Here is a 9,589-nt window from a genome sequence, read left to right as displayed (position 1 = left end):
ACGAATTAATTCTTTAAATCACGAATTAATTCTTTAAATCACGAATTAATTCTTTAAATCACGAATTATTTTTTTCAATCACGATTTAATTCTTTCAATCATGATTTAATAATTTCAATCTCTATTTAATCTTTTGAGTATTAAATAATAATCATGTTAATGACCTGCTCAAAGGAACTCCGTAAAATCAAGTTAATGGCTATAATATCCCTTTTTTTGTTTAAAACAGATATGGAGACTTTTACGACATAATGGCGGATGAAAGCAATAATTTTGACCGAGATTCCGTTTTCAAAGACGTAAGATTTTAAGATTTGGTTTTGGGTTGGCATTTCACACTCAGGCCAAATTCACAATAGGGCCTCGACATCGTGTTCCTGCCGTTCTCGATGAACGGCGGCTGGTACTACGTACACTACTCATTCACAACGTCCGTCATCTACAGCGATATGGTGATTCTGTCCGGCACCCCGCAGGAAATCATAGAAACTTCATTTTCAGGATACTACCTCCTTCAAAAAGGAGTATTTACCACATATGTTTTTTTTAAATAAACATTGACCATGGATGTCCATTCGCAGGTACTAATATGCATCTGCCTGAGCTGGATCTCAACGTCCGTGATAAACACCTTATGCGACGTCTTTCTAAGGAATCACAAGTTAAAGTTCAGTACCAAACGCTTTCTGGTGAGACTATGGAGTCATGCTTGGAATTATTTGTGGTCTTTCTTAAGATTGCGTCAGTATTTATATCCGAATTACAACGCGTATTTAAATAACCATTGCTATTACTTTATAGCAATTCCGCGAATGAATACAGTGCGCCATATTTCGTACCGACTTCTAACTGGCACATGGCTGTTACTGGTTCTGATCATTGTCTTACAACTGAGCGGTTCTTTCACCGCTAGAATGTCTTCAGTCTCCTATACGACCATCAACAGCTTTGAACAGGTGGCGAAGTACAAAGACACGCAGCTCAAGTTGTACAACCAGTCATTCGAGCACAAAATGATGTGCTTTAAGGCGAGTTTCTAAGACGAGTCACGATCAGTGGCGGCGCCAGGAATAAGCAGAGATCAGTCACTGCCTTTTTAGTTACACAAAAGGTCTACAAAATTTAAAGTAATGGACTCCCAAAGGTTTTAATTTAAGGGCCTCGAAATTGTAAATTAAGGACCCATGTGCCAACCAACTCTGAAAAAATTAGATTTTGAACTACGTTTTTTGAATAAAAGATATTATTTTCTATCTTTCCTCCTGTCTGCTTATAGCAGTGTTGTCCGTGGTACTTAAGTGTTCTTGATTTTTTTAATACGTTGGTTGGACAAAAGTACAACTAGAATCCGTTTTAAGCTTACTATTTCGTCACTACATCAAAGACGAACTAATAATCTATTGTCCGCGAACGAATTTCATCGTCTTTAAAAAGGGGCTTACGACCTGTTCGTCTATACCTCAAAATAAATTCTGGCGCCGCAACTGATCATGATAGAAAAACAGCTGAAAAATTTACGTTTCGGGCGGAAGAAGACGAAACAATACGAGACATTTTGATGGAAATAGAGTTCAATGAAAGGTTCTACTACTACAGCGATCTGTTATTTAACGACGCATTCCTCCGGGATATTAACGAGAGGAAGATATCGGTGATTACTAACACATTTTTCTTTCGCGCATTCTCTCATTACAATCAGAAAGACCAAGGCTACCAATTATACTTGTCACCCAGTCAAGCTCCAGTCATTCAGGGCTTACTAGTGTCCAACAACGTTTCGATGGCTCTTAGAAAAACCATTAACATCAGGTAAGCTAGGCCTGTACGTAATTCTAATAAAGCCTTACTAATTACACCACCGTGACTCAGGCTAGCCTGGATATTCGAGAGGAGAACGTTCGGTAATATCTTCATGGAATGCGACCGCTACGGCTCTCGGCATAAGTGGCAACATCCAGCGTCCAATAACATCGTCTACCCATTAAACATGAAGGACATGTCTGTTGGGATCGTTCTCTTAACCGTGAGCTTAACAATAGCAATTTGCGTCTTCGCGATCGAAAATACTACGCGGCTCAAAAAAAGGTTAGAGCAGTTGAAGAACATCTTCGTACTCAGGGAGAACGTTACTCGGGTTGGCGATACTACCATCTTCGTGCGTCCCGCTGCTAAAGGACGAGGAAGGAAAGTATGTATCGAATTTGATGTTGACGAATAATAAAATTGTCTATAAACGAACCGGAACCGAATAAACAAACGTCAATTGTAATACGCGTTAATACTACAGCACATGACTCAATAAAGCCATATAATTCTGATGTATTTGAGCAAGTTAAAAATTCAATAAAAATACAAGATATGTATACGTATCATTCAAAATGTTAAATGAAACAAAAACAAAAGAGCATTCGTGACTATTCGACTCTTACTACTGAAATTTTGACACACATGGTACGGAAATTTTCAAAAAGATCACGACGATCCTTGTCTGCAGATCGCTCTCTTTCTCGATACTTAATGGACTCTCCCTCGAAACGAGTCAGAAAAAAAGGCGTTCTATTTGACACGACACACTGAAAATTTAACCAACAACATCTTGCTTCGCGAAGATAGTTCCCAAGAGGGCTTCTGCTTTTCCACGCTCGATATTCAATAGAACTAAACAATAACCATAGCCGACTTCAAAGGTCTTAGATATCCATATCAACGACAAGTCTCGGTACATCATTTAATTAACAAAAACGAAGGACACAGTAATACAATGGTACTCCGAATTGGAAATTACCAGGTAAGTCTGACCTTCGCTTCACTACAATAAAACCCGATACTGAAGTGAATCACGCTATAGCCTATAAGTAGTTTAAACTCAAAGTTTTTCCACAAACAAATATATTTTTTAAATCCGGCTTTTCAACGTCTTAGCAATTAAATATTGTTCTGATCCAAAATATTTTAGGTCCCAAATTAAATTTCAAAATTCATTTGTCTGTTGTTGCTTGGACTAATGAATGTACTTCGTACACGGACGAACCTCACTATAAGCGTAATAACATTTGTTAGTAGCCCTCTACCGACCAAAATAGGCATAGCAGCACTGCACATGCGCGACCAGTAAACTGATCGGTTCTAATAATTACATAAAAAAATCATTTAATGCGGTTGATATTTAACATGTTTTCTGCCAACACCGTACACGTAATGGCTTCTCTTAAAATACGGTGCAAATACAACCCGTAGGGCTCTTCGATGTTCCGTGCAGGACGGATTCTCGAACAAATTTCGAACTACCTGGGATCATCTTTAAATATGACGTAAGTACGTGCGTGATGTCTGAAAAATCTGTATATTTTATGATGAGGATTTTGAATTTTATAGATATGAATTGTACTATATTAATCAAGAACAGACAAGTAATTTTGGCATCGACAAGATAATGGTGGAAGTAAGATAATATACGCGGCATCAAAATATATACTATGAACACATGATAACATTGACATCATATTATTTTTAGGGCGTAGACTTGATATTAATTCCGTACACCATCGGTTGGGCCTATAAATATTACAAATACACCCCGACCATCGTCACCGGGGATATTGTCATTTGGTCCGGACAACCAACTAAGAAAACAGAGACTTCTTTCTCTAGGTTCTACGTTTTCGAGACCACAGTTAGTATACATACGACTCCCTCTAAATCTTGAAATCAACAAACGATGGTCTTTGTTTATTTATGCAGGTAACCTGGTGTATTATTCTAAGTCTAGTTATCATCTGCTGCCTGGAATCCCTCGTAACAACGTTGAATTATAGAAAAGCAATGAGGAAGCGAGGTGGACCACAAAATGAAGATTCCATATACTGGGAGAGCCTGCTTTCGCACTTTTGGAAGTACATTGGTTCTCTAGTGCGCGTCGGTATGGTCCTATAATTCAGACACAAGGTGTTATATTTCAAACGCTAATCTTACAGCGATACTAGAGAAGAGCAAGCAGGATTCGTATCGTTTACTCTTGGGGTCGTGGCTAATCTTGGTCTTCGTCCTCAGCGTCCATCAAGGGTCCTCTTTCACGGCACACATGTCTTTTTCTAGCTACGGCACCATTCAAGATTTCGGAGACATCCTTCAGTATCCGCAAGCCAAACCCATGGCTTTTAAAGGCACGGTCATCTACACCTCGCTTCAAACCAAGGTGAATAATCGAAAAATAATGCCATTTTTGAAGTATTAACGAATTAAGTTTTTGTTTGACACGATAACAGGCCAAAGAAGATGCTCGCGCTAAAAAAGTGTTGGATGAAATAGAAGAAAACGAATATTTCTACAATTTCGAATATTTCATCACCGACGATTTTCTAGAGTCGCTCGACAACAATACGACTATTTTGATAATCAACGACTTTTACTTGGGTGCCCTAGCCTCCGTCTTTCTGGAATACGACACCGGATACCGTTTTGCTGTATCGCCCAGTCAAGGACCAATTATTCAAGGATTTCTCATGTCCAATAACATTTCCGTTTCTCTCGCGGAATCCATCACTTTGAAGTAATTGGTCAGCGTCCCCATTTAGTTTAAGCTAGGCTATAATGAAATTTTTCCTATCTATCCTTAGGATAAATACAATTTTCGACACTAAACCGTACGACTACATCTTCAACGAGTGCGAAAGCTACATGTCGGTACATACTTGGCAACCTCCGGCGACCGAAAACGAGCAAAACGGACTAACGGTTGACGATCTCAGTATCGGATTCATAGTCTGTTTTGTCGGATACGTCCTATCTATATTATTGTTTCATATGGAACTAATATACCACATGAAACGAATGTACCGCGTCAAAAGAAAGAAATGCAATCCAAAAAGGGACACGAAATGTCAGGGGAAACCGGCGTGGATTCACCCAGCATTCCATCTGTTACCAAAAGCGATGTTCAATGATCAACACACGCGAGTATTTTGAACAGCTTCAAAAAGATTCTATATCATAAATAAAAATTTATTTATTTATTTATTTATTTACTTATTTATATTTAGGGAGAATGATTGCTGTTAATCCCACTACACTCTTAGAAAAAAGGGTGTTTGGATGGTTTTTCCTAGAACTCCCGGGTTCTTTGTAGAACTTTAATGAGTTTTTAGTCATCGAAGAGGTTGTTTATACAACCTTAGGGTTTTATTTTTATCTTTTGGGTTTAGCATATAACCTTCGGGTTTTATTTTGGCTACAAAGGGTTTTATTTGGACCAGGTAGGGTTTTTTATAACACGTAGGGTTTTTGTTTGACCATGTAGGGTTTTCGTTTGACCGCCTAGGCTGTTTATTGACCACGTACGGTGTTTGTTGACCGCGGAAGGGGGTGTTTGTTGACCAATTATGGGTTTATTCTAGATCTTCAAATATTTAATAGTTGAACCTTTGGGTATCTCAACAACTTAATGCTATTTATTGTTGAAGTTTAATATAGATCTTAATCAAGTGTCCATTTGACCCTTAAAGGGGAATTGTCACCACCCTAAAATTGGTTAAAAACCATTTAAATAGATAGAGGACTTCCGAAAATGGTTATACAAAAATTTAATGTTAATATTTCCAGTATTTGATTTATTATTAACAACCAAATTTCGTGTTTTATCCCCCCCCCCCCCGACTCGAGAATCTCAGACCCGCTTGGTTGAACCTACCCGCAGCGCCATCTCGTGAACGAAATATTATTTTCCCCGGTTTTATCGTTTTTCGATTGGAACTGTCGTCTGCTACGACATTCTCCTTGGCTATTTAACCTAGTTATATTCGTAGATTGTAGTTTATCGTGTTTTTAAAATGCCCTACACGCCGCACTTTCTCAAGTTTTTTGCCGCTTCAATGGGTGGTAGATAAAACCTAGGAAAGATATGAGACCAACCTTTGAGGCTACTAGATGGAACCTTGAAGGGTTTTAACGAAAGCCCCACGCGGAGGTTGTTAAATTTGTGGATGGATTGAAATAGAAACCATGACGGGGCTAGGTAAAACCTTAAAGGTGCTACGGAGGATTAACTAAGCACCTAGGTTGGAGTCAGTGGCGTAGCGTGGGCCATTGTCGCCCGTGGCGGAATCATAATTCCAAGGAGGATAGGAAGAGAGGCGAAGTAGAAGGGATGAACGCGCCAAAATCATCCTTGTAAAAAGGGGCAATTTTGCCGCCCTCCTAATGGTGGCGCCCGGGGCGGTCCGCCCCTCCACCCCCCCCCCTCGCTACGCCACTGGTTGGAGTTACATAGAACTTTCTATAGTTCCAATATAACCTAAAAGGGTTGATGATAAAACCGAAAGAAGATGTATGAAAAACTCCTGACGGTACAAGATAAAGCCTTAAATGGAAGATAATCAAACCCCTGGCCGTGCCAAATGAAACCTCAAAACAAGGGAAATACATAACACCTTTACGGGTTGAAAATAAGGGACCTCGGTAAAAAAAACCCTTTTTCCGGTTACACCAATTTTTCTAAGAGTGTAGCAGTAAGGTTCCAATAAAATTAAATCAGATCAGATATAATTGGTTCCCTTAAGATTACGTCATCCGACGATATTAAAGCACGTACCGATTACTTTACCCCCCCCCCCTTAAGGGCATACTAGAACATAATGTTGCCGATCGTTTCAACAGTCATTCACCCTAAGTATAAATAAATACATTCGTATTATAAATTAAATATTTTGTATTAAATTACACCACAAATCATCTTCGGGTAGGACCCGGGCCGATGGTAACTTTTGGGGGTGGAAACACAGGTACCAAATACGATCCTAATATTCTACTGCTAATATTGTTTGTTGGATGCATGAACCTTTGCACTGTGGATCCCGTCAAGTTTTCAAAATGCGTTTGAACGAAATAAATAGTTATTTAAATTATATCATATAAATTATGATATACATTGATTTTCTAAAACCTATTTCACCTGGAAAATATACTTTATAAATAAGTTAATATCTTTAGCCAGTGAAATCTTTTAATTTTACATAGATAAGTAATACACGCAATAATTTTTGTAAAATAGGGTTAATCAGTCGTGGGGAAAACCACTTCCTTAAATTCGGTACACCGATTACAGCGAGTAGTACAGCCTTTGGAAGTGCTAAATCGGTAATCGATTACGTAATCACTTTAGTACAGTCCAAGCTACGGGGTTGTACACCGATTACGGATAGTGGTCAGCAATCAGTAGCCAAACTAAATGCGGTGTATTGGGGAACCACAAAGTAGACGTTCGCCACGACGGGTTAACTGTCAGTGGCGTAAGTATAGAGAGATACCATTTTCCTATATAGCAATTCAAGCTACGCCCCTGGTGTCCATTGAAAACGGTCCTGATCTTGTGAAGGTACATGCTTCATTCTCGCAAGAATTATAAATTTCTGATGATACTAAATCATGGTCTGATATCTATTCAACGCAAGTATGTATCTTCGATCGAAATACCGGGTTGGTTGCACGAAAAATCGATAGTAATAAAAACGAATGAATGCGGGCTTGTTTTGAAGCCCTGGACGTTCTCTTTCCAAAAATGTCATTGTCAAAACCAATTTTCAAGCCTAAGTGTACTAATTTTGAGTCCGAAATTGACCTTTTTCGCTCCCCAAAATCCTGAAATTTTCAACGAATTTTTCTTCTCCGTAGCACGAGCAATTTGGGGCAAATCGAAGCTGTAGTTTTATTCCTAAATTAGAAGGAACTGAAGTGGAGGGATTCGCGTAGCGCGCGCGACAACGACGTTTTTATGAGCGAGGAACCTTCGGTTTCATATCATTTTTCTACTACGTAGCCTTGTGTATTATGCCTATTTCAATTACTACTGCCACGGCCGACTTCGATCTCTCGCGCTACAGTGGCCATCTCATTCGTTGACGTTTCTGTGTTAACCTATGAGCAAAAGATGTGTATGACGTCAGCGCCCCTAGCGGATTATTATTTTTAGTATAGTTTTTATATTGAAGTCAATATAACAACCGAGCGTGGCGCTGAACTCCTACACGTTATTTTTACGGGTTTTTTTTGGGTTTTTTTTAGATCCTTGCTCGCGGAATTTCGACGAATGTGTTGGCCGCTGTAGCGCGAACAGGGCGTGATCAAAGTTATCCATGCTACTGCGTAGGACTTTTTCCTGGGTGGTAAATCAACCTGCTTTTAATCCCAGATGTAAAGAAATGTATTACAGACAATTAACATTTTCTGACGTCATAGGTGCCGATAACCATTTTGACTTCTTTTTATGGTAATTCAAAGACCGCTTAACCGATTTTGATGACATTTTCTGTACTGGCTATAAAATGTTTGCTCTATCTAATGAATCATTAATTAGCCATAGCTAAAATTTCGTGCAACCAACCAACACTTTAATTACGGTTCAATTAGTTCTGACAATATTAAAGAAATTACTAAAACATTACTTAGGTCCTATAAAGATTATAAATTAGAATTTTGGTAAGTAATGTCGAAAATCTTTGTTCTATAGAAATCATCTCTAATTTTCACTAACAAAAGTAAGTATAAAAATACTCTTAATCCGAGGAAGATAATAGCTTAAACGAACAATAGGCCCTTCTATCAAACATCTTCAATGAAATCGCCAAGAACAATGTTTCCGAGAGCAAGGACCTGCAAGTTACTGTTTATATAAGCCGAGTTCACACTAGACACTTTGGAACCGTTTTCAATTGTAAAATTTTGCTGTCAAATGTATTTATCGTATGGCTATTAATACAGTTGACACCGAAAATGTTCAATTTTAGATTTCGAAACCGTTTAAATAAGTGTTCCCTTTTAACCAGGTAGCTTTATATTAAGAATTAGCAAAAACATGACGTTCTGTTTACAGGTGGAAAGTTTCAATTATTTCAACAAGCACCAAATAAACAGTAACTTGCAGATGCTGGCTCTCAGAATTATTATTTCTAGGTGATTTCCTTGAAGATGTTTTTTGAAGCGTCTACGAAATTTCGCCAAAAAAAGAGAAACTTTTCCGGTCGTTAAAACTTTACTAATTCTATAGAGCGAACGGTTTTCTTAGCTTTTAATGAAGCTTTAGGAATTGACACTTAAATTCGCTTAATTATTATAAAACTTATAATTTCTATCTTCTACCATTCGAATATTCTGAAAATATTTTGGTCTACCACAGTAGACCAAATTGACTTTCCCGGGACAATTCATACATCGGAGGCTTAAAACAAACAGCTAGTGTGTTCTTTTCTGTAAATATCATTATTTACTCACGAAGGATCAAGAAGCAAAGCGCTTTTTAAATATAGCTATAGCGTTTGTGACGAACGTAATCAATACTTTTGAACAAAGTATACTACCAATCTGTATCGATGGTCTTTGAGCAGAAAGAGTAATTTGTTTACCCAATATCTCATGCTTTTTCATTTTTTATTTTCGAAGTTTATACTCGCTATTGGTAATGATAGCTACCGATAATTTTTTTATTCAGAATATTATTAAACAGCCACTGGGTCAAATCTCTTTCTAACCATTTTGGATTTTCATTTTTAGCATCAACATCGAAACTTTTCGTTTCCAGTTTCGTAATGAGTTTAGTTTA

The sequence above is a fragment of the Leiobunum rupestre genome, chromosome 6 (genome assembly GCF_980474605.1).
Source record: "Leiobunum rupestre chromosome 6, qqLeiRupe1.1.hap1, whole genome shotgun sequence".
Taxonomy (NCBI): domain Eukaryota; kingdom Metazoa; phylum Arthropoda; class Arachnida; order Opiliones; family Sclerosomatidae; genus Leiobunum; species Leiobunum rupestre.
Note: the sequence above shows the minus strand (reverse complement) of the source record.